The sequence below is a fragment of the Ranitomeya imitator genome, unplaced genomic scaffold, assembly GCF_032444005.1.
Source record: "Ranitomeya imitator isolate aRanImi1 unplaced genomic scaffold, aRanImi1.pri SCAFFOLD_66, whole genome shotgun sequence".
In the NCBI taxonomy this organism is placed as follows: domain Eukaryota; kingdom Metazoa; phylum Chordata; class Amphibia; order Anura; family Dendrobatidae; genus Ranitomeya; species Ranitomeya imitator.
In genome coordinates, this window is record NW_027194872.1 from 118,443 (window position 1) to 140,672 (window position 22,230).

Genomic DNA, 22,230 nt, shown 5'->3' on the forward strand with positions numbered 1-22,230 from the left:
TTTTGCGGGACAATATGACGCTTTCAGCGGTACCATGGTTATTTATATCTGTCCTTTTGATCGCGTGTTATTCCACTTTTTGTTCGGCGGTATGATAATAAAGCGTTGTTTTTTGCCTCGTTTTTTTTTTTTTTTTCTTACGGTGTTTACTGAAGGGGTTAACTAGTGGGACAGTTTTATAGGTCGGGTCGTTACGGACGCGGCGATACTAAATATGTGTACTTTTATTGTTTGTTTTTTTTTATTTAGATGAAGAAATGTATTTATGGGAATAATATTTTTTTTTTTTTTTTCATTATTTTGGAATATTTTTTTTTATTTTTTTTTACACATTTGGAATTTTTTTTTTTTACTTTTTTACTTTGTCCCAGGGGGGGACATCACAGATCAGTGATCTGACAGTTTGCACAGCACTCTGTCAGATCACTGATCTGACATGCAGCGCTGCAGGCTTCACAGTGCCTGCTCTGAGCAGGCTCTGTGAAGCCACCTCCCTCCCTGCAGGACCCGGATCCGCGGCCATCTTGGATCCGGGGCTCGAGCAGGGAGGGAGGTGAGGAGACCCTCGCAGCAACGCGATCACATCGCGTTGCTGCGGGGGGCTCAGGGAAGCCCGCAGGGAGCCCCCTCCCTGCGCGGTGCTTCCCTGCACCGCCGGCACATCGCGATCATCTTTGATCGCGGTGTGCCAGGGGTTAATGTGCCGGGGGCGGTCCGTGACCGCTCCTGGCACATAGTGCCGGATGTCAGCTGCGATAAGCAGCTGACACCCGGCCGCGATCGGCCGCGCTCCCCCCGTGAGCGCGGCCGATCGGCTATGACGTACTATCCCGTCCAGGGTCAGATAAGCCCAGGGCACCTCGACGGGATAGTACGTCTAAGGTCACAGAGGGGTTAAGGGCTTCAGAAAGACCTTTTCTGAAAATAGCAGCCAGAGCATCCTCATTCCATTTAGTGAGCACAGACCATATTCTAAATTTCTGGCAAGAGCAGAACTCACAAAAGTGCCACTTACAACCACCGGACGGAGCCCAAGAACGGAATTCACAACACTGGCCACCACATCCACAGCTGGAGGACTGGACCTGGACACCACATTTACAGACTGGAGGTCTGGTCCGGGGCACCATATCCACGGACTGGACCTGGGCACCACATCCACAGACTGGACCTGGGCACCACATCCACAGACTGGAGGACGGAACTTGGGAAGTACATCCACAGACTGGCAAACTCGATCTGGACACCACATCCAAAGACTGGATAACTGCACCTGGGCATTACATCCTGTCACAATATTGTATGAAATATAATATGATGTTGTAGCTTTGTCCTTCAGCTCATGCTGGGGGCTAAAACCCCCCTTCTCTCTCTGGCTCTCTTTGTTTCTCTGTGTGATTCGGAATGTATGGTAGAAGGGGGTTTTATTGCCGGGCCATAAATTCCAGGCTCGACGAAAGTCACTCGCCCCCTCCCGACTGCACTAGCTGGAACTGGTAAAAATGGCTCCAAAATCCATGGAAGTCCTTTGTTCCATTATGATAAGATATTGAGCTAATGAGTTAGGGTAGAAAAAGGAAAAAAAAAATATTCTTTACGTCCCTCGGCGGATCTTTCCGCCACTCTAAACATGAGCTTCTAACTCCATCAGGTAAAAAAAGTTAGGATTTCTCAGTAATTATGCATCACAAATAGGACATTTTTGATCTCATTAGAATGCCAATGTTAATACGAGATGAATGCTGGGTTTGTTATGACCATGACATGTTCTGTAGCGGAGTTACAGACATTTGACAAATTTAGGGAAAAGTTAGTTAAACTGAAGAGGTAGGAGGGACGGGGTAATCCAACCCCTTTTAGTGATGTCACCAGGATAAGCTATAAGTGTTATGCCAGACCCCAGCAGTGAGTCTGTCTGTTGGAGCCTATGTGAGCCTGACGTGAAGAGCTGTTCCTAACCCGTCCTAATGCATTGGGACATATGGACCTAGCCTGGTTGCCTGAACTGATATGAACTAAGAACATGTGAGTTGTACCTTTTCTTATTTAATCCCTGTTTATTTTATAATTACCTTGTACATATTTTTTCAATTGTCTCATATTGTAACATCTTTATATGACTTTTTATAAACACTGCCTGAAAATCATTTATGGAGTATAATATTTAATATACTAGGTTCGTTCTCCTGTTCTAAAATGTACCCTGTCTTCTGAAGGGAATGACGCTACTGTTTTGGGTTAGCTTCGGACCCGTTTAATCGAAGCTGGTGGCAGCTTAAAGTGTGCCGGCCTTTGGGTGTTGTTGTAGGGACTGCGGCATTGATAATTATTGTTCCTGCCTGAGTGGGAGTAGTTTATCGCGTCGCTGCAGCGTGCCCAATAGCCAGTACATAGCAGGCAGCCTTTCTGGCAACTAATTACCCCAGGTGCAGTACCTAATCTGACCTGAGAGTAAGGGGGGCGCCAGAGAGCTGCAAGTTTTAAGTGGAACTGTAAGCGGGATATTGAAGAGCAGTGGGATACCTAAAATAAGCCCCTGCTGTAAACTAAGAGGTCAATAGACTTGGGTGTGTTTTTCCATCACATTGTGGAGTGGAGGGATAACTAAGATAAGCCCCCCTGCACATGTGATAGCCGTCTGTTGACCTAAAGTCACCCTGATCTGTGACGTGGGGGGTGACGGTCATGGTTTGAATCGTGACAAATTGGTGGCAAGGTGGTGGGATATCTTAGAGCATTAGTGATTTGGTTTGAGTGATCATTCCTCTCACTAAAAACTTGCAAAGTTCTTGCGAGAAGTTTGGAGAACGAACTCAGTGTTTATTAGTCCTGAGACAATTGTGTGTACTGGTAATTATCCCTTATCTTTCTCTTCGTTTCTCTATCCTATCTTTTATTTGGCAACCATGGCTGCAAAAGGGGAAGCCTGGTACACCCAGCAGAAGAAGGACACTCTTGCTGGGATATGCACGTACCATGGCCTGAACCCCCAGGGTAAGACCAAGGCTCAAATGGTCGCTGATCTGGTGCAATTTGAAGCAGACCAAGCCAGGCCACAGAGCCCAGAGGCCGCAGAAGCCAGCACAAGCGAACATGGTGCTGCCGCAGAGGTCCAACCACTGAATACGGGCCCTACTGGCAAACAGGGGGGCGCAGACCTCCTCCTGCAGCTGGCTCTGCAACAATGCTCCGCAGATGACCTAGAGAGACGTCTGCAGCTGATTCAGCAATACCGGCAGGAGGCCCAGCAAGCCGAACGAGAGACCCGAGCCAAGCGAGAGGCCCAGGCCCAGCGAGCCAAGCGGGAGGCTGAGAGAGCAGAGCGCCAAGCCCAGCGAGAACATGAACTGGAGATGCATCGGCAGGGGGGGGATGCCCTCCACCGCCCTCCACCGCCCAGAGCCGTGAGCCCAGCAGCGCTCAGATACCTAAGCCCCGGCCTGATCACTTTCCTGTTATGGAAAAGGACGGGGACTTGGACACTTTTCTGCGGGCCTTTGAGAAAGCCTGCAGACAGTACCAGCTGCCTGCACAAGAATGGGCACGATACCTGACACCAGGGCTGAGAGGCAAAGCTCTGGAGGCGTTTGCTGCCCTCCCTCAAGAACAAGATGGAGACTATGAGGCCATCAAGCAGGCCCTGATAGCCAAGTACCAGCTTACACCCGAGGTGTACCGTAGAAAGTTCAGGAACCTCCAACGTGGCCCACACAACATTTACAGTGATGTGGTGCATGGACTGGGGACCCACTTTGACCAGTGGACCCAAGGACTGTCAGTGATCACCTTTGCACAGCTGCGAGACTTGATGATCAAAGACCAGTTCTTACATCTTTGCCCAGCTGAGGTGCGACAGTTCGTGATGGACAGAGAACCCAAAGACGTGATGAAAGCAGCGCAGATTGCCGATGCCTATGAGGCCAACCGTAGATTGGAAGGGCGGAAGCCAGTCACCACCAGCTGGAGAGGGGGTAAGCCTGCAACCAACGCCAGTACCCCTGCCAGCCAACACACCAGAGGTCCTGTTCTCATGGCCAACAACACCAGACCTACCACCGAACCTCGCCAGTGTTACCACTGCAGGCGGCCTGGTCATATCAGTACCTACTGTCCAGACAAGCCGAAGAACCCCCCAGCCAAGGCCCCAGGGCCTAATGCAGCAGTTCTTTTGGTGGGTGGTGTGGTTGGGAGGGTGTGTGACAAAGTATAGCATGTCACGGTGGGAGGCCATGTTGCTATAGGCCTCAAGGACACCGGGGCTGAACGAACCCTCATCCGACCCGAACTGACGGCCCCTGAAGAAATCATTCCGGGGAAAACCCTAACTGTCACTGGGATTGGGGGCATCAGCTGTCCCTTACCGATGGCCTGGGTTTATATTGATTGGGGTGCCGGGAGCGGGGTGAAGGAAGTGGGGCTGTCTGATAATTTGCCCACTGATGTTTTGTTGGGGACTGATTTGGGGAGGATGGTTTCATACTACGTTCCTGACACCCCTCCCCAATCTACTAATGAGGGTAACGTTAACCCTGATGATGATGATGATGATGATGATAATAATGATGGGAAATCGCATGTGTTACCTGACCATGCTTTATCTTGTAATGATGCATCTAATAACCATTTTTTCCCTAGGATTGATGGTGAAAATGTTGGACCTCTGCCAACTGAACCTGATAACCATTTTTCTGCAAAGGTTAATGTGTCCATAGGTACAGGCATGCTCAGCCACGTCGCTCTGCGGAGTGAGACAGCTGAGGAACCCCTAGCAGGGGCAAGAGTCGGTGCTACAGGAAATGGGGAGATGCATGGGAACCGTGAGAAAGGTGACGCCATGAAATTGACCAGTGCCACCGAGGAAGGTAACTGGCCCATAAGTAGCACTGCCCCTGGAGTGTTGGGGGTGGATGGGGAGGTAGAGCCCATAGCAGCGCCGGCTGATGGGTCTGTAGAAACCCCCGAGGAGACAGCCTACGTAGCTGCTGTCACCCGCAGTCAGAGTGCCCGGAACGGAGATAACTGTCGGCCTTCCGGACCCTCCTCAGTCATCAGTGTGACTGAACCAGAGGTGGACCCAGAGCAGGTCCAAGAGGGTTCCCGTGGGGAAGGGACCCTGCCATCGCTTCTGGCTTGCCCTAACCAGGAGTTTCAGGCCGCTCTGTGCACAGATGCGAGCCTAGAAAGTTTGAGACAACTCACCGAGACGCCCACCTCCGAGACTGATAAGGAGAGGGTGTTCTGTGAACGAGGAAGGTTATACCGGGAGACAGTACCTGGAGAATCACAAAAGGAGTGGTTGAGGGAAAGACAGCTGGTCGTCCCGCAGCAATTCCAGGGTGAGTTGTTACGGATTGCCCATGAGATCCCGCTAGCTGGACACTTGGGGATCAGCAAAACTAAGGCCCGGCTGTCTCAACACTTCTATTGGCCTAAGATGGGGACAGATGTGTCAAACTACTGCCGCTCCTGTATCACTTGTCAAAAAGTGGGGAAGGCGGGGCATGCTCTTAAGGCTCCCCTGATCCTTTTACCAGTGATAGAGGAGCCTTTCCAGAGAATCGCGGTGGACATTGTGGGCCCGCTGGCTGTCCCCAGCAGCTCTGGAAAGCAATACATCCTTACTGTGGTAGACTTCGCTACCCGGTACCCAGAGGCAGTAGCTCTGTCGTCAACTAGGGCAGATAAGGTGGCGAATGCCCTGTTGGCCATCTTTTCACGTGTAGGGTTTCCCAGGGAAACGCTTACTGATCAAGGGACCCAATTTATGTCTCGCCTAATGGAGGCTCTCTGTAATAGAATGCAGGTGAAGCACCTGGTATCGAGTGCGTATCACCCACAGACCAATGGCTTGTGTGAACGCTTCAATGGTACCCTCAAACAGATGCTACGCATGCTGGTTGAGACCCAAGGGCGCGACTGGGAGCGGTACCTCCCACACCTGCTATTCGCTTACCGAGAGGTTCCGCAGGCCTCGACGGGGTTCTCCCCCTTCGAGCTCCTGTACGGCAGGCGAGTCCGGGGACCACTTGGGTTGGTAAGAGAATCCTGGGAAGAGGAGCCAATCCCTTCTGAAGTGTCCATAGTGGAGTATGTCATGTGCTTCCGTGACAAGATGCAGACCTTGACGCAGTTGGTGCATGACAACATGACGCAGGCTCAGGCTGACCAGAAGCACTGGTACGACCAGAACGCCCGGGAGCGGACCTACCACGTGGGTCAAAAGGTGTGGGTGCTGGTCCCCGTACCAAAGGATAAGCTTCAGGCAGCCAGGGAGGGCCTGTACGTCGTCCACCAACAGCTCAACCCGGTCACCTACGTGGTCACGCTTGACCACGCTCGGGGTAGGCGAAAGGCCTTTCACGTCAACATGATGAAGGCTCATCACGAACGTGAACCTTTCGTCCTACCGGTCTGCAGCTTGCCAGAAGACGGTGAGGAAGACACCCTCCTGGACATGCTGGCCCAAGACAAGGCCAATGGGTCCATCGAGGACGTGGAGGTAAGCGCCTCGTTAACTGAACCCCAGCGGTTGCAGTTGCAAACCACACTGGAACCCTTCCAGGTCGTGTTCTCCAACCGACCTGGGAGGACTGAGTTAGCAGTCCACGAGGTGGACACCGGGAATCACGCCCACTACGGCGAACACCCTATCGAATCTCTGACTAGGTGCAGCAGATTATGCGCCAAGAGATCGATGAGATGTTACAGCTGGGGGTGATTCAACGGTCAAAGAGCGCGTGGGCATCACCTGTAGTTCTCGTGCCAAAGAAGGACCAGACCACCCGGTTCTGCGTGGACTACAGGGGGCTCAACGCCATCACAGCCTCTGACGCGCACCCAGTGCCGCGCATCGAGGAGCTGCTGGATAAGTTAGCTGGCGCAGATTACCTAACAATAATGGATCTGAGTAGAGGATACTGGCAGATTCCCATGAGCCCCGAGGCGCAGGAGAAGTCCGCCTTTATCACACCCTTTGGACTGTACGAATACACGATCATGCCCTTCGCCATGAAGAATGCCCCTGCCACTTTCCAGCGGATGGTCAACCTCCTGCTTCAAGGACTGGAGAAGTACGCCATGGCGTACTTGGATGACATTGCCATCTTCAGCCCCTCCTGGGAGGAACACCTGCAGCATCTCACGGAGGTGCTCAGGCGAATTCACCAAGCAGGACTGACTATCAAGCTGGGAAAGTGCCAGATGGGCATGAGGGAGGTTCACTACCTGGGCGCGATCGTGAACTGGCCCACTCCCATGACCAAGAAACAGGTGATGTCCTTCCTGGGCACTGCAGGGTACTGTAGGCGCTTCGTACAGCACTATAGTAGCCTGGCAAAACCTTTGACGGACCTCACCAGGAAGAAGCTATCCCACATTGTCAACTGGACAGATGGCTGTGAGGGGGCCTTCGAGGCGTTGAAAACCGCACTGTGCAACGCCCCTGTGTTGAAAGCAGTCGACAGCAGTCGACCGTTCTTGGTGCAGACCGACGCCAGCGATTTTGGCCTTGGTGCTGTACTCAGCCAGGTTGACTCGGAGGACCAAGAGCACCCCGTGTTATACCTGAGCCGGAAACTTTTGCCGAGGGAAGTGGCCTACTCCACCATCGAGAAGGAGTGCCTGGCCATAGTCTGGGCCCTGCAGCACTTGCAACCCTACTTGTACGGTCGCCCCTTCACTGTGGTGACCGACCACAACCCTCTGCGCTGGCTAAACGCCATGTGTGGAACCAACGGCAGGTTGCTATGCTGGAGCCTTGCCCTTCAGCAGTTTGACTTCACCATTGAACACAAAACGGGCAAAGAGCATGGGAATGCAGATGGACTCTCCCGCCAGGGTGAACCTACTGAGGTGCCCATGGAGGCATACCGTGGGGTACTGCCTCCCTAGCGCACACCAAAAGGGGGAGGTGTCACGATATGGTATGAAATATCATATAAGTAACTTCTCTTGCTCAAGGCTGTGGGCTAACAAGCCCCCCTTCCCTTTCACTCAACCAAGAGCTGCTTTGCCAGTGTAGATGGGAGAAGAAGAGTTTATTACCTCTAGCTCGGAGAGCAGAAGTATTTACGACCGTCATTTCCTGTATAAGCTCTTGTCCAGCTATAAGTGAACTAGAAACTTCGAGGATCCATGAAAGATTCTTTGTATAGTGTTTGTTAGATATTAGGCAAACGATTTAAGCTAGAAATAGGAAAAATATATATTCCTTAACGTCACTCGGCGGAGCTGTCAACCGCTGTAAACATGAACTTCTAACTCCATCTGGTAAAGAAGTAGGGATTTCTCTGTAAATATGTATCCCAGATAGGACATATTTGATCTCATTAGAATGCCCACGTTAATCCGAGATGTATGATGGGTTTGTTATGACTATGACATGTTTTGTAGCGAAGTTATAGAAATTAGAGAGAATAGTTTTAAGTTTAGTCATAATGTAGAGAGAGGAGGGTCTGGATAAACCAGCCTTTCTGTGATGTCACAGCCTTAAGGTTTTAAGTGTCTGGAAGGCTCTGAGAAGTCTCTTCTTCTTCTTCCTGCTGGCTTGCTTGCTTCTTCTTTTCCTGGAAGAGCTGAGCACGTCCCATGAACTGGGACGTATGGAAAACTGCACTAGCCTGGGTGCCTGCCATGCTTTGAACATGTGAGTGTTACTTTTTCTCATTTAATCCCTGTTTATTTCATAATTACCCTTGTACATATTTGCAATTGTCTCATTTGTAACATCTTTATAAAATATTTTTGATAAAGCACTGCCTAATTTTTTATGGGATATAATATTATATGTTAGTTCATTCTCCATGCTCTAAAAACCGTACCCTAAGTCTTCTGAAGGGAAATACGCTACTGTTGTGTTGGGTTAGCTTCGGACCCGTTTAATCGAAGCTGGTGGCAGCGAGAGTGTGCTGACTTTTGGGTTATGCTGAAGCGACTGCGGCGTTGATAATTATTGTTCCTGCCTGAGTGGGAGTAGTATATCGCGTCGCTGCAGCGTGCCCAATAGCCAGTACATAGCAGGCAGCCTTTCTGGTGACTAATAACCCAGGGTGCAGTACCTAATCTGACCTGAGAGTAAGGGGGCGCCAGAGAGCTGCAAGTGTTAAGTGGAACTGTAAGCGGGATATACATAAATCCCTGCAGTTTGTGGTATATTGAAAGCAGTGGGATACCTAGAATAAGCCCCTGCTGTAAACTAAGAGGTCAATAGCCTTGTGTGTGTTTTCTCATCACATTAGCAGTGGAGAGATAACTAAGATAAGCCCCCCTGCACATGTGATAGCCGTCTGTTGGCCCAAAGTCACCCCGACCCGTGACGTAGGGGTGACGGTCACGGTGTGAATTGTGACAAATTGGTGGCAGTGGTCAGGGGATTCCTGACACCAGGCTCGACGAAAGTCACTCGCCCCCTCCCGACTGCACTAGCTGGAACTGGTAAAAATGGCTCCACAATCCATGGAAGTCCTTTGTTCCGTTATGATAAGATATTGAGCTAATGAGTTAGGCTAGAAAAAGGAAAAAATATATATTCTTTACATCCCTCGGCGGATCTATCCGCCACTCTAAACATGAGCTTCTAACTCCATCGGGTAAAAAAGTAGGGATTTCTCAGTAATTATGCATCACAAATAGGACATTTTTGATCTCATTAGAATGCCAATGTTAATACGAGATGAATGCTGGGTTTGTTATGACCATGACATGTTCTGTAGCGGAGTTACAGACATTTGACAAATTTAGGGAAAAGTTAGTTAAACTGAAGAGGTAGGAGGGACGGGGTAATCCAACCCCTTTTAGTGATGTCACCAGGATAAGCTATAAGTGTTATGCCAGACCCCAGCAGTGAGTCTGTCTGTTGGAGCCTATGTGAACCTGACGTGAAGAGCTGTTCCTAACCCGTCCTAATGCATTGGGACATATGGACCTAGCCTGGTTGCCTAAACTGATATGAACTAAGAACATGTGAGTTGTACTTTTTCTTATTTAATCCCTGTTTATTTTATAATTACCTTGTACTGTTCTTCAACTATATCAATAGTAAAAGAATAAAAACTGAAAATGTAGGCCCCTTAAAAAATAGTGAGGAAAGAATGGTTGTAGATGACGAGGAAAAAGCTAACATATTAAACACTTTCTTCTCCACGGTATTCACGGTGGAAAATGAAATGCTAGGTGAAATCCCAAGAAACAATGAAAACCCTATATTAAGGGTCACCAATCTAACCCAAGAAGAGGTGCGAAACCGGCTAAATAAGATTAAAATAGATAAATCTCCGGGTCCGGATGGCATACACCCACGAGTACTAAGAGAACTAAGTAATGTAATAGATAAACCATTATTTCTTATTTTTAGGGACTCTATAGCGACAGGGTCTGTTCCGCAGGACTGGCGCATAGCAAATGTGGTGCCAATATTCAAAAAGGGCTCTAAAAGTGAACCTGGAAACTATAGGCCAGTAAGTCTAACCTCTATTGTTGGTAAAATATTTGAAGGGTTTCTGAGGGATGCTATTCTGGATTATCTCAATGAGAATAATTGTTTAACTCCATATCAGCATGGGTTTATGAGAAATCGCTCCTGTCAAACCAATCTAATCAGTTTTTATGAAGAGGTAAGCTATAGGCTGGACCACGGTGAGTCATTGGACGTGGTATATCTCGATTTTTCCAAAGCGTTTGATACCGTGCCGCACAAGAGGTTGGTACACAAAATGAGAATGCTTGGTCTGGGGGAAAATGTGTGTAAATGGGTTAGTAACTGGCTTAGTGATAGAAAGCAGAGGGTGGTTATAAATGGTATAGTCTCTAACTGGGTCGCTGTGACCAGTGGGGTACCGCAGGGGTCAGTATTGGGACCTGTTCTCTTCAACATATTCATTAATGATCTGGTAGAAGGTTTACACAGTAAAATATCGATATTTGCAGATGATACAAAACTATGTAAAGCAGATAATACAAGAGAAGATAGTATTCTGCTACAGATGGATCTGGATAAGTTGGAAACTTGGGCTGAAAGGTGGCAGATGAGGTTTAACAATGATAAATGTAAGGTTATACACATGGGAAGAAGGAATCAATATCACCATTACACACTGAATGGGAAACCACTGGGTAAATCTGACAGGGAGAAGGACTTGAGGATCCTAGTTAATGATAAACTTACCTGGAGCAGCCTAGTTAGACCGCACATGGAGTACTGTGTCCAGTTTTGGGCACCGGTGCTCAGGAAGGATATAATGGAACTAGAGAGAGTACAAAGGAGGGCAACAAAATTAATAAAGGGGATGGGAGAACTACAATACCCAGATAGATTAGCGAAATTAGGATTATTTAGTCTAGAAAAAAGACGACTGAGGGGCGATCTAATAACCATGTATAAGTATATAAGGGGACAATACAAATATCTCGCTGAGGATCTGTTTATATCAAGGAAGGTGACGGGCACAAGGGGGCATTCTTTGCGTCTGGAGGAGAGAAGGTTTTTCCACCAACATAGAAGAGGATTCTTTACTGTTAGGGCAGTGAGAATCTGGAATTGCTTGCCTGAGGAGGTGGTGATGGCGAACTCAGTCGAGGGGTTCAAGAGAGGCCTGGATGTCTTCCTGGAGCAGAACAATATTGTATCATACAATTATTAGGTTCTGTAGAAGGACGTAGATCTGGGGATTTATTATGATGGAATATAGGCTGAACTGGATGGACAAATGTCTTTTTTCGGCCTTACTAACTATGTTACTATGTTATGTTACTATGTTACATATTTTTTCAATTGTCTCATATTGTAACATCTTTATATGACTTTTTATAAACACTGCCTGAAAATCATTTATGGAGTATAATATTTAATATACTAGATTCGTTCTCCTGTTCTAAAATGTACCCTGTCTTCTGAAGGGAATTACGCTACTGTTTTGGGTAAGCTTCGGACCCGTTTAATCGAAGCTGGTGGCAGCTTACCGTGTGCCGGCCTTTGGGTGTTGTTGTAGCGACTGAGGCGTTGATAATTATTGTTCCTGCCTGAGTGGGAGTAGTTTATCGCGTCGTTTCAGCGTGCCCAATAGCCAGTACATAGCAGGCAGCCTTTCTGGTGACTAATTACCCCAGGTGCAGTACCTAATCTGACCAGAGAGTAAGGGGGGCGCCAGAGAGCTGCAAGTTTTAAGTGGCACTGTAAGGAGGATATACATAAATCCCTGCAGTTTGTGGTATATTGAAGAGCAGTGGGATACCTAAAATAAGCCCCTGCTGTAAACTAAGGTCAATAGACTTGGGTGTGTTTTTCCATCACATTGTGGAGTGGAGGGATAACTAAGATAAGCCCCCCTGCACATGTGATAGCCGTCTGTTGACCTAAAGTCACCCCGATCTGTGACGTGGGGGTGACGGTCACGGTATGAATCGTAACACATCCACAGACTGGAGAACTGTACCTGGGCACCACATCCACAGACTGGAGGACTCGAACTGGGCACCACATCCACAGACTGTATCTGGCAACCACATTCACAGACTGAAGGATTTGGCCTGGGCACCACATCCACAGACTGGAGGACTGGACCTGGGCACAACATCCACAGACTGAAGGACTGGACCTGGGCATCACATCCACAGACTGGAGGACTAGACCTAAGCACCACATTCAAAAACTGGAGGACTGGACCTTGGCACCACATCCACAGACTGGAGAGCTGGGCCTGGCCACCACATCCACAGCTGGAGGACTGGATCTACACAGCATATCCACAGACTGGAGGACTGGACCTGGCCACCACATCCACAGACTGGAGGACTGGACCTGGCCACGACATCCACAGCTGGAGGATTGGATCTGGGCACCACATTCATGGACTAGACCTGGTCACCACATCAACAGACTGGAGGATTGAACCTGGACCACACACATCCATAGCTGGAGGAATGGACCTGGCCACCACATCTACAGCTGGAGGTCTGGACCTGCACAGCATATCCACAGACTGGAGGACTGGACCTGGCCACCACATCTACAGACTGCAGGACTAGACCTGAGCAACACATCCACCGACTGGAGGACTGGACTAGGGCACCACATCCACTGACTGGAGGACTCTACCTGGGCACCACATCCACAGCTGGAGGACTGTTTTGCGGGTTTAGAACGGGTGGATACACCACGCCATGGAGGAGACTGGCACCGGCTTCTCTTGAGAAGAGAGGCCAGGTGGATAATACGCACCAATGCGGCCGGTCCTGTTGGGCTTAATGATAAAATCGACATGGCGTTTTTTTTGTAAAATAAGGGTTTGTGAAATGAGGTAAATATTATGAAGGTCCTTCTGTATTTTAAATAATAGGTCTTTTGTATCATTGTTTTTATGCATTTTAAGTCACATGTATTTTGCTCCGTTAGGCGGAGCTGATGGCTATGACACAGGACGTATGGGAGTTTCCTTGAGCTAACACAGGTGAAAAGGGATCTCCCCGCTTCCTGTTGTCAGGACCCGTAGAAGCGCTCGTAAGCGTGAAACGGCCGTTGTCCGTCATCCTCCACTCCCCTCCCTGCTAAGTTTGTCCATGCTGTAATAAAGGATTGGATTTTACCTGCCCGGTGAGTGCGTTCCTCTCTTCTTATACATTTGGACATCCACAGAATGGCAGACTGGACCTGGGCACCACATCCACAGACTGGAGGACTGGACCTGGGCACCACATCCACGCACTGGACCTGGGCATAACATCCACAGACTGGAGAACTGTACCTGGGCACCACATCCACAGACTGGAGGACTGGAATTAGGCACCACATCCACAGAATGGCAGACTGGACCTGGCAACCATATCCACAGACTGGAGGACTGGGCCTGGGCACCACATACACAGACTGGAGGACTGGACCTGGGCACTACATCCACAGACTGGAGGACTGGACCTGGGCCCCACATCCATGCACTGTACCTGGGCACCACATCCACAGACTGGAGGACTGGAGTTAAGCACCACATCCATAGAATGGCAGACTGGACCTGGCAACCACATCCACAGACTGGAGGATTGGGCCTGGGCACCACATCCACAGACTGGAGGGGTGGACCTGGGCACAACATCCACAGACTGAAGGACTGGACCTGGGCACCATATCCACAGACTGGAGGACTAGACCTAAGCACCACATTCAAAGACTGGAGGACTAGACCTTGGCACCACATCCACAGACTGTAGAGCTGGACCTGGGCACCACATCCACAGACTGGCAGAATGGACCTGGGCACCAGATCCACAGACTGGAGGAATGGACCTGGGCACCAGATCCTCAAACTGGAGGGCTGGTCCTGGGCACCACATCCACAGACTGGACCTGGGCACCACATCCACTGACTGGAGGACTGGACCTCGGAACTACATCCACAGACTGGCAGACTGGATCTGGGCACCACATCAAAAGACTGGATGAATGCACCTGGGCATCACATCCACAGACTGCAGGATTGAACCTGGCCACCACATCCACAGCTGGAGGACTGGACGTGGACAGCATATACACAGACTGGAGGACTGGACCTGGCCACCACATCTACGGACTGGAGAACTAGACCTGAGCAACACATCCACAGACTGGAGGACTGGACCTGGGCACCACATCCACAGACTGGAGGACTGGACCTGGAAACTACATCCACAGACTGGCAGACTGGATCTGGGCACCGTATCCAAAGACTGGATGACTGCACCTGGGCATCACATCTACAGACTGGAGAACTGTATCTGGGCACCATATCCACAGACTGGCAGACTGGAGCTGGGCACCACATACAAAGACTGGAGGACTGCACCTGGGCATCAAATCCACAGACTGGACCTGGGCTCCAAATCCACAGACTGAACCTGGGCACCACATCCCCAGACTGGAGGACTGGACCTGGCCACCACATCCACAGACTGGAGAACTGGACATGAGCGCCACATCCACAGACTGGATGACTGGACCTGGGAACCACATCCACAGACTGGTGGACTGCACCGGGGCACCACTGTTATGACCTGGTGGTCAGGACAATAATGGACCTGGTGGTTAAGAGCACACGGAATGACCTGATAGTTACTGATAATAAAGGACGAGCTCTGGAACGTGGGAACTCTGCTGACCGCAATCCCTAAACCTATCAAACACACTAGAAATAGCCGTGGATTGCGCCTAACGCTCCCTATGCAACTCAGCACAGCCTAAGAAACTAGCTAGCCCTGAAGATAGAAAAATAAAGCCTACCTTGCCTCAGAGAAATTCCCCAAAGGAAAAGGCAGCCCCCCACATATAATGACTGAGTAAAGATGAAAATACAAACACAGAGATGAAATAGATTTAGCAAAGTGAGGCCCGACTTACTGAACAGACCGAGGATAGGAAAGGTTACTTTGCGGTCAGCACAAAAACCTACAAAAAGACCACGCAGAGGACGCAAAAAGACCCTCCGCACCGACTCACGGTGCGGAGGCGCTCCCTTTGCGTCCCAGAGCTTCCAGCAAGCAAGACAACAAATTAAATAGCAAGCTGGACAGAAAAATAGCAAACCAAAGAAATACAAGCTGGAACTTAGCTTCTGATGGGAAGACAGGTCACAAGAACGATCCAGGAGTGAACTAGACCAATACTGGAACATTGACAGGTGGCATGGAGCAAAGATCTAAGTGGAGTTAAATAGAGCAGCAGCTAACGAATTAACCTCATCACCTGTGGAAGGAAACTCAGAAACACCCACCAGAGGAAGTCCATGGACAGAACCAGCCGAAGTACCATTCATGACCACAGGAGGGAGCCCGACAACAGAATTCACAACACACCACATCCACAAACTGGAGGAATGAACCTGGGCACCACATCCACAGACTGGAGGACTGGACCTAAGCACCACATCCAGAAACTGGAGGACTGGACCTGGGCACCACATCCACAGCTGGAGGACTGGACCTGGACACCGTATCCAAAGACTGGCAGACTGGAGCTGGGCATCACATACAAAGACTGGAGGACTGCACCTGGGCACCAAATCCACAGACTGGACCTGGGCTCCAAATCCACAGACTGCACCGGGGCACCACATCCCCAGACTCGAGTACTTTATCTGGCCACAGCATCCACAGACAGGAGGAATGCCCCTGGGCACCACATCCACAAACTGTAGGAATGGAGCTGGGCACCACATCCACAGACAGGAGGACTGGACCTAAGCACCACATCCAGAGACTGGAGGACTGGACCTGGGCACCACATCCACAGCTGGAGGACTGGACCTGGACACCACATCCACATACTGGAAGAATGGACCTGGCCATCACATCCACAGACTGGAGGAATGGGCCTTGCCACCACATCCACAGTTGGAGGACTGGACCTGGCCACCGCATCCACAGCTGGAGGACTAGACCTGGCCACCACATCCACAGACTGGAGGACTGCACCTGGGAACCACATCCACAGTTGGAGGACTGGACCTGGGAACCACATCCACAGACTGGAGGACTGCACCTGGGCACCACATCCACAGCTGGAGGACTGGACCTGGCCACCACAACCAAAGGTCGAGGACTGGACCTGTATACAACATCCACAGACTGGAGGACTGGACCTTGCCACCACATCCACAGCTGGAGGGCTGGACCTGGCCACCATATCCACAGACTGGAGGACTGGACTTGGGCACCACATCCACAGACTGGACCTGGACACCACATCCACAGACTGGAGGGGTGAACCTGGGCACAACATCCACAGACTGAAGGACTGGACCTGGGCACCATATCCACAGACTGGAGGACTAGACCTAAGCACCACATTCAAAGACTGGAGGACTGGACCTTGGCACCACATCCACAGCTGGAGTACTGGACCTGGCCACCACATCCACAACTGGAGGACTGGACCTGCACAGCATATCCACAGACTGGAGGACTAGACCTGGCCACCACATCTACAGACTGGAGGACTAGACCTGAGCAACACATCCACAGACTGGAGGCCTGGACCAGGGCACCACATTCACTGACTGGAGGACTCTACCTGGGCACCACATCCACAGCTGGAGGACTGGACCTGGGCACCAGATCCTCAAACTGGAGGGCTGGTCCTGGGCACCACATCCACAGACTGGACCTGGGCACCACATCCACAGACTGGAGGACTGGACCTCGGAACTACTTCCACAGACTGGCAGACTGGATCTGGGCACCACATCGAAAGACTGGATGACTGCACCTGGGCATCACATCCACAGACTGGAGAACTGTATCTGGGCACCATATCCACAGACTGGCCGACTGGAGCTGGGCACCACATCCAATGACTGGAGGACTGGACCTGGGCATACATCCACAGACTGGACCCGAGCACCACATCCACAGACTGGCAGAATGGACCTGGGCACCAGATCCACAGACTGGAGGACTGGACCGGGGCACCACATCCACAGACTGGGAGACTGGACATGGGCACCACATCCTCAGACTGCAGGATTGAACCTGGCCACCACATCCACAGCTGGAGGACTGGACGTGGACAGCATATACACAGACTGGAGGACTGGACCTGGCCACCACATCTACGGACTGGAGAACTAGACCTGAGCAACACATCCACAGACTGGAGGACTGGACCTGGGCACCACATCCACAGACTGGACCTGGAAACCACATCCACAGACTGGAGGACTGGACGTGGGAACTACATCCACAGACTGGCAGACTGGATCTGGGCACCGTATCCAAAGACTGGCAGACTGGAGCTGGGCATCACATACAAAGACTGGAGGACTGCACCTGGGCACCAAATCCACAGACTGGACCTGGGCTCCAAATCCACAGACTGCACCGGGGCACCACATCCCCAGACTCGAGTACTTTATCTGGCCACAGCATCCACAGACAGGAGGAATGCCCCTGGGCACCACATCCACAAACTGTAGGAATGGAGCTGGGCACCACATCCACAGACAGGAGGACTGGACCTAAGCACCACATCAAGAGACTGGAGGACTGGACCTGGGCACCACATCCACAGCTGGAGGACTGGACCTGGACACCACATCCACATACTGGAAGAATGGACCTGGCCATCACATCCACAGACTGGAGGAATGGGCCTTGCCACCACATCCACAGTTGGAGGACTGGACCTGGCCACCTCATCCACAGCTGGAGGACTGGACCTGGCCACCACATCCACAGAATGGAGGACTGGACCTGGGCACCACACCATAGAATGGAGGACTGGACCTGGCCACCACATCCACAGAATGGAGGACTAGACCTAAGCACTACATTCAAAGATTGGAGGACAGGACCTGGGCACCAGATCCACAGACTGGACCTGGGCCCCAGATCCACAGACTGGAGGACTGGACCTGGGAACCACATCCACAGACTGGAGGACTGCACCTGGGCACCACATCCACAGCTGGAGGACTGGACCTGGCCACCACAACCAAAGGTCGAGGACTGGACCTGGACACCACATTCACAATCTGGAGGACGGGACCTGGCCACCGCATCCACAGACAGAAGGACTGGACCTTGCCACCACATCCACAGCTGGAGGGCTGGACCAGGACACCACATCCACATACTGGAGGACTGGACCTAGACACCACATCCACAGACTGGAGGACTGGACCTGGGCACCACACCATAGAATGGAGGACTGGACCTGGGCACCACATCCACAGTCTGGAGGAATGAACCTTGCCACCACATCCACAGCTGGAGGACTAGACCTGGCCACCACATCCACAACTGGAGGACTGGACCTGGACACCACATCCACAGTCTGGAGGACTGGACCTGGCCACCATATCCACAGACTGGAGGACAGAACCTGGGAACTGTATCCACAGACTGGCAGACTAGATCTGGGCACCGCATCCAAAGACTGGATGACTGGACCAGGGCACCACATCCACAGACTTGAGGACTAGACCTAAGCACCACATTCAAAGACTGGATGACTTGACCTGGGCACCACATCCACAGACTGGAGGACTGGACCTGGGCACCAGATTCACAGACTGGAGCACTGGACCTGGGCACCACATCCACAGACTGGAGGACTGGACCAGGACACCACATCCACACCTGGAGGACTGGACCTGGACACCACATCCACAGACTGGAGGACTGGACACTATATCCACAGCTGGAGGACTGGACCTGGACACCACATCCACAGACTGGAGGACTGGACCTGGGCACCACACCATAGAATGGAGGACTGGACCTGGACACCACATCCACAGACTGGAGGACTGGACCTGGGCACCACACCATAGAATGGAGGACTAGACCTGGCCACCACATCCACAGCTGGAGGACTGGACCTGGACACCACATCCACAGTCTGGAGGACTGGACCTGGCCACCATATCCACAGACTGGAGGACTGGACCTGTGCACCACATGCACGGACTGGACCTGGACACCACATTAACAGATTGGAGGACAGAACCTGGGAACTATATCCACAGACAGGAGGACTAGATCTGGGTACCACATCCACAGACTGGCAGACTGGACCTGGGCACCGTATCCAAAGACTGGATGACTGAACCTGGGCACCACATCCACAGACTGGAGGACTAGATCTGGGTACCACATCCACAGACTGGCAGACTGGACCTGGCCACCACATCTACAGACTGGAGGAGTGTGCCTGGGCACCACATCCACAGACTTGAGGACTAGACTTAAGCACCACATTCAAAGACTGGATGACTTGACCTGGGCACCACATCCACAGACTGGCAGACTGGACCTGGGCGCCAGATCCACCGACTGGAGGACTGGACCTGGGCACCACATTCACAGACTGGAGCACTGGACCTGGGCACCACATCCACGGACTAGACCTGGGCACCATTTCCACAGAGTGAAGGACTGAACCTAGCCACCAAATCCACAGCTAGAGGACTAGACCTGGGCACCACATCCACAGACTGGAGGACTGGACCTGGGCCCCATATCCAAAGACTGGAGGACTGGACTTGGGCACCACACCATAGACTGGAGGACTGGACCTGGGTACCACATCCACACCTGGAGGACTGGACCTGGACACTACATTCACAGACTGGAGGACTGGACCTAGACACCACATCCACAGACTGGAGGACTGGACCTGGACACCACATCCACATACTGGAGGACTGGACCTGGACACCACACCATAGATTGGAGGACTGGACCTGGGCACAACATCCACAGACTGGAGGAATAGACATTGCCACCACATCCACAGCTGGAGGACTGGACCTGGCCACCACATCCGCAGCTGGAGGGCTGGACCTGGACACCACATCCACAGACTGGAGGACTGAACCTGGGCACCACATCCACAGCTAGAGTACTGGACCTGGAGAGCATATCCACAGACTGGAGGACTGGACCTGGCCAACACATCTACAGACTGGAGGACTAGACCTGAGCACCACATCCACAGACTGGAGGACTGGACCTGGGCACCACATCCACAGACTGGAGGACTGGAGCTGGGCACCACATCTGTAATGGGGTCTATCAAGCTGGCGTACCTCTTTCAGTACCACCCCATGTTTCAGGAGGTCCACTCTGCTTTGGCTGGAGTCTGAATGAAGGACGCTGGCTGGAATTGCTTGGTTACATGGGCGCATATAAAAGATCACTGCTTCTCCACGTATTTCCAGTCTGACAACACTTTACTCACAGGACACAGAACATATCACCCAGATACAGAGGGCAGGCCAATAGAAAATGGCAGGCCAGACATACATGACAATAGCCGCATTTGGCCGGAGCCTGCCAATGTTTACTGTGGGAATTACAAAGGTGGGGGGCGGACAAAAGGGGAATATCGTGTCTCCTCTGCCGAGGGGCGCCGTGTCACGATAGTGTACAAAATGTAATATGATTTTGTAGCTTTGCCTGTTAGCCCATGCTGTGGGCTAAACACCCTCCCCACCTTCTCTGTGTGTTTCTGTTTGCGGGGATGTGTATGTGTTGAATCTGTTGATCCAAAACCCCTCATGCCCCTCCCAGAAGAATTTTTACGACTGCTATAGCTGCAGTGGACAGTTGTACCAGCTGAAACTGGTCTGATCTCTCTTTTAAAACATGAGGCTCTTTGTCCTAATCTTGTAAGATTCTGGGCCACCGATTTGGGCTAGGAAAATAATAAGTACATATTGCTGAAGTCCATCGGCGGATCTATCAACCACCGTAAGCGCTAGCCTCTAATTCCAGCAGGTAAAAAAGTATGGATTTCTCTGGAAATGTGTGTCCTACTAACCCGAATTTAGTATCTATAGAGAGCAAATCTTAATACAAGATGGATGAGGGGTGTGTTATGACTCTGCCAGATTCTCCAGCGAAGATATGACAATCATAAGAATGGTTGGAGAAAACTGTACAGCTGAGGAAAGAGGAGGGTGATCTTAACTCAACCCCCTTAGTGATGTCACAAGGCTGGAGTTTAAAAGTCTTTACACTTAACCCAACCGGGATTCAGCAGAGATTTTACTTAAGGAGCTGTTTCTACCCAGACCTCCTGATGCATTGGGACATTTGGGGTTTTGCCTGCCAGCATGGTTTTGCCTGACATGATCTGAGAACATGTGAGTTTTACCTTTCTTCTTTAATCCATGTTATTTTTATAATTACCTTATACATATTTTCAATTATCTCATATTGTAACATCTTTATATACCCTTCTTATTAACACTGCCTTAATTTTGGAGTAAAATATTTAAATTACTAGTTTTCGTTCTCCTGTTCTAAAACGTACCCTAAGTCTTCTGAAGGGAATTACGCTACTGTTTTGGGTTAGCTTTGGACCCATTAATCGAAGCTGGTGGCAGCATACCGTGTGCTGTGCCTTTGGGAATCGTTGTAACGACTGCAGCGTTGATAATTATTGTTCCTGCCTGAGTGGGAGTATTTAGATCACCTCGCTGCAGCGTGCCCAATAGCCAGTACATAGCAGGCAGCCTTTCTGGTGACTATTTACCCTAGGTGCAGTACCTAATCTGACCTGAGGGTAAGGGGGGGGGGGCGCCAGAGAGCTGCAAGTTCAAGCGGAACTGTAAAGCGGGATGTACATAAATCCCTGCAGTTTGTGGTATATTGAAGAGCAGTGGGATACCTAAAATAAGCCCCTGCTGTAAACTAAGAGGTCAATAGACTTGTTTGTGTTTTTTTTCATCACATAGTAGCAGTGGAGGGATAACTAAGATAAGCCCC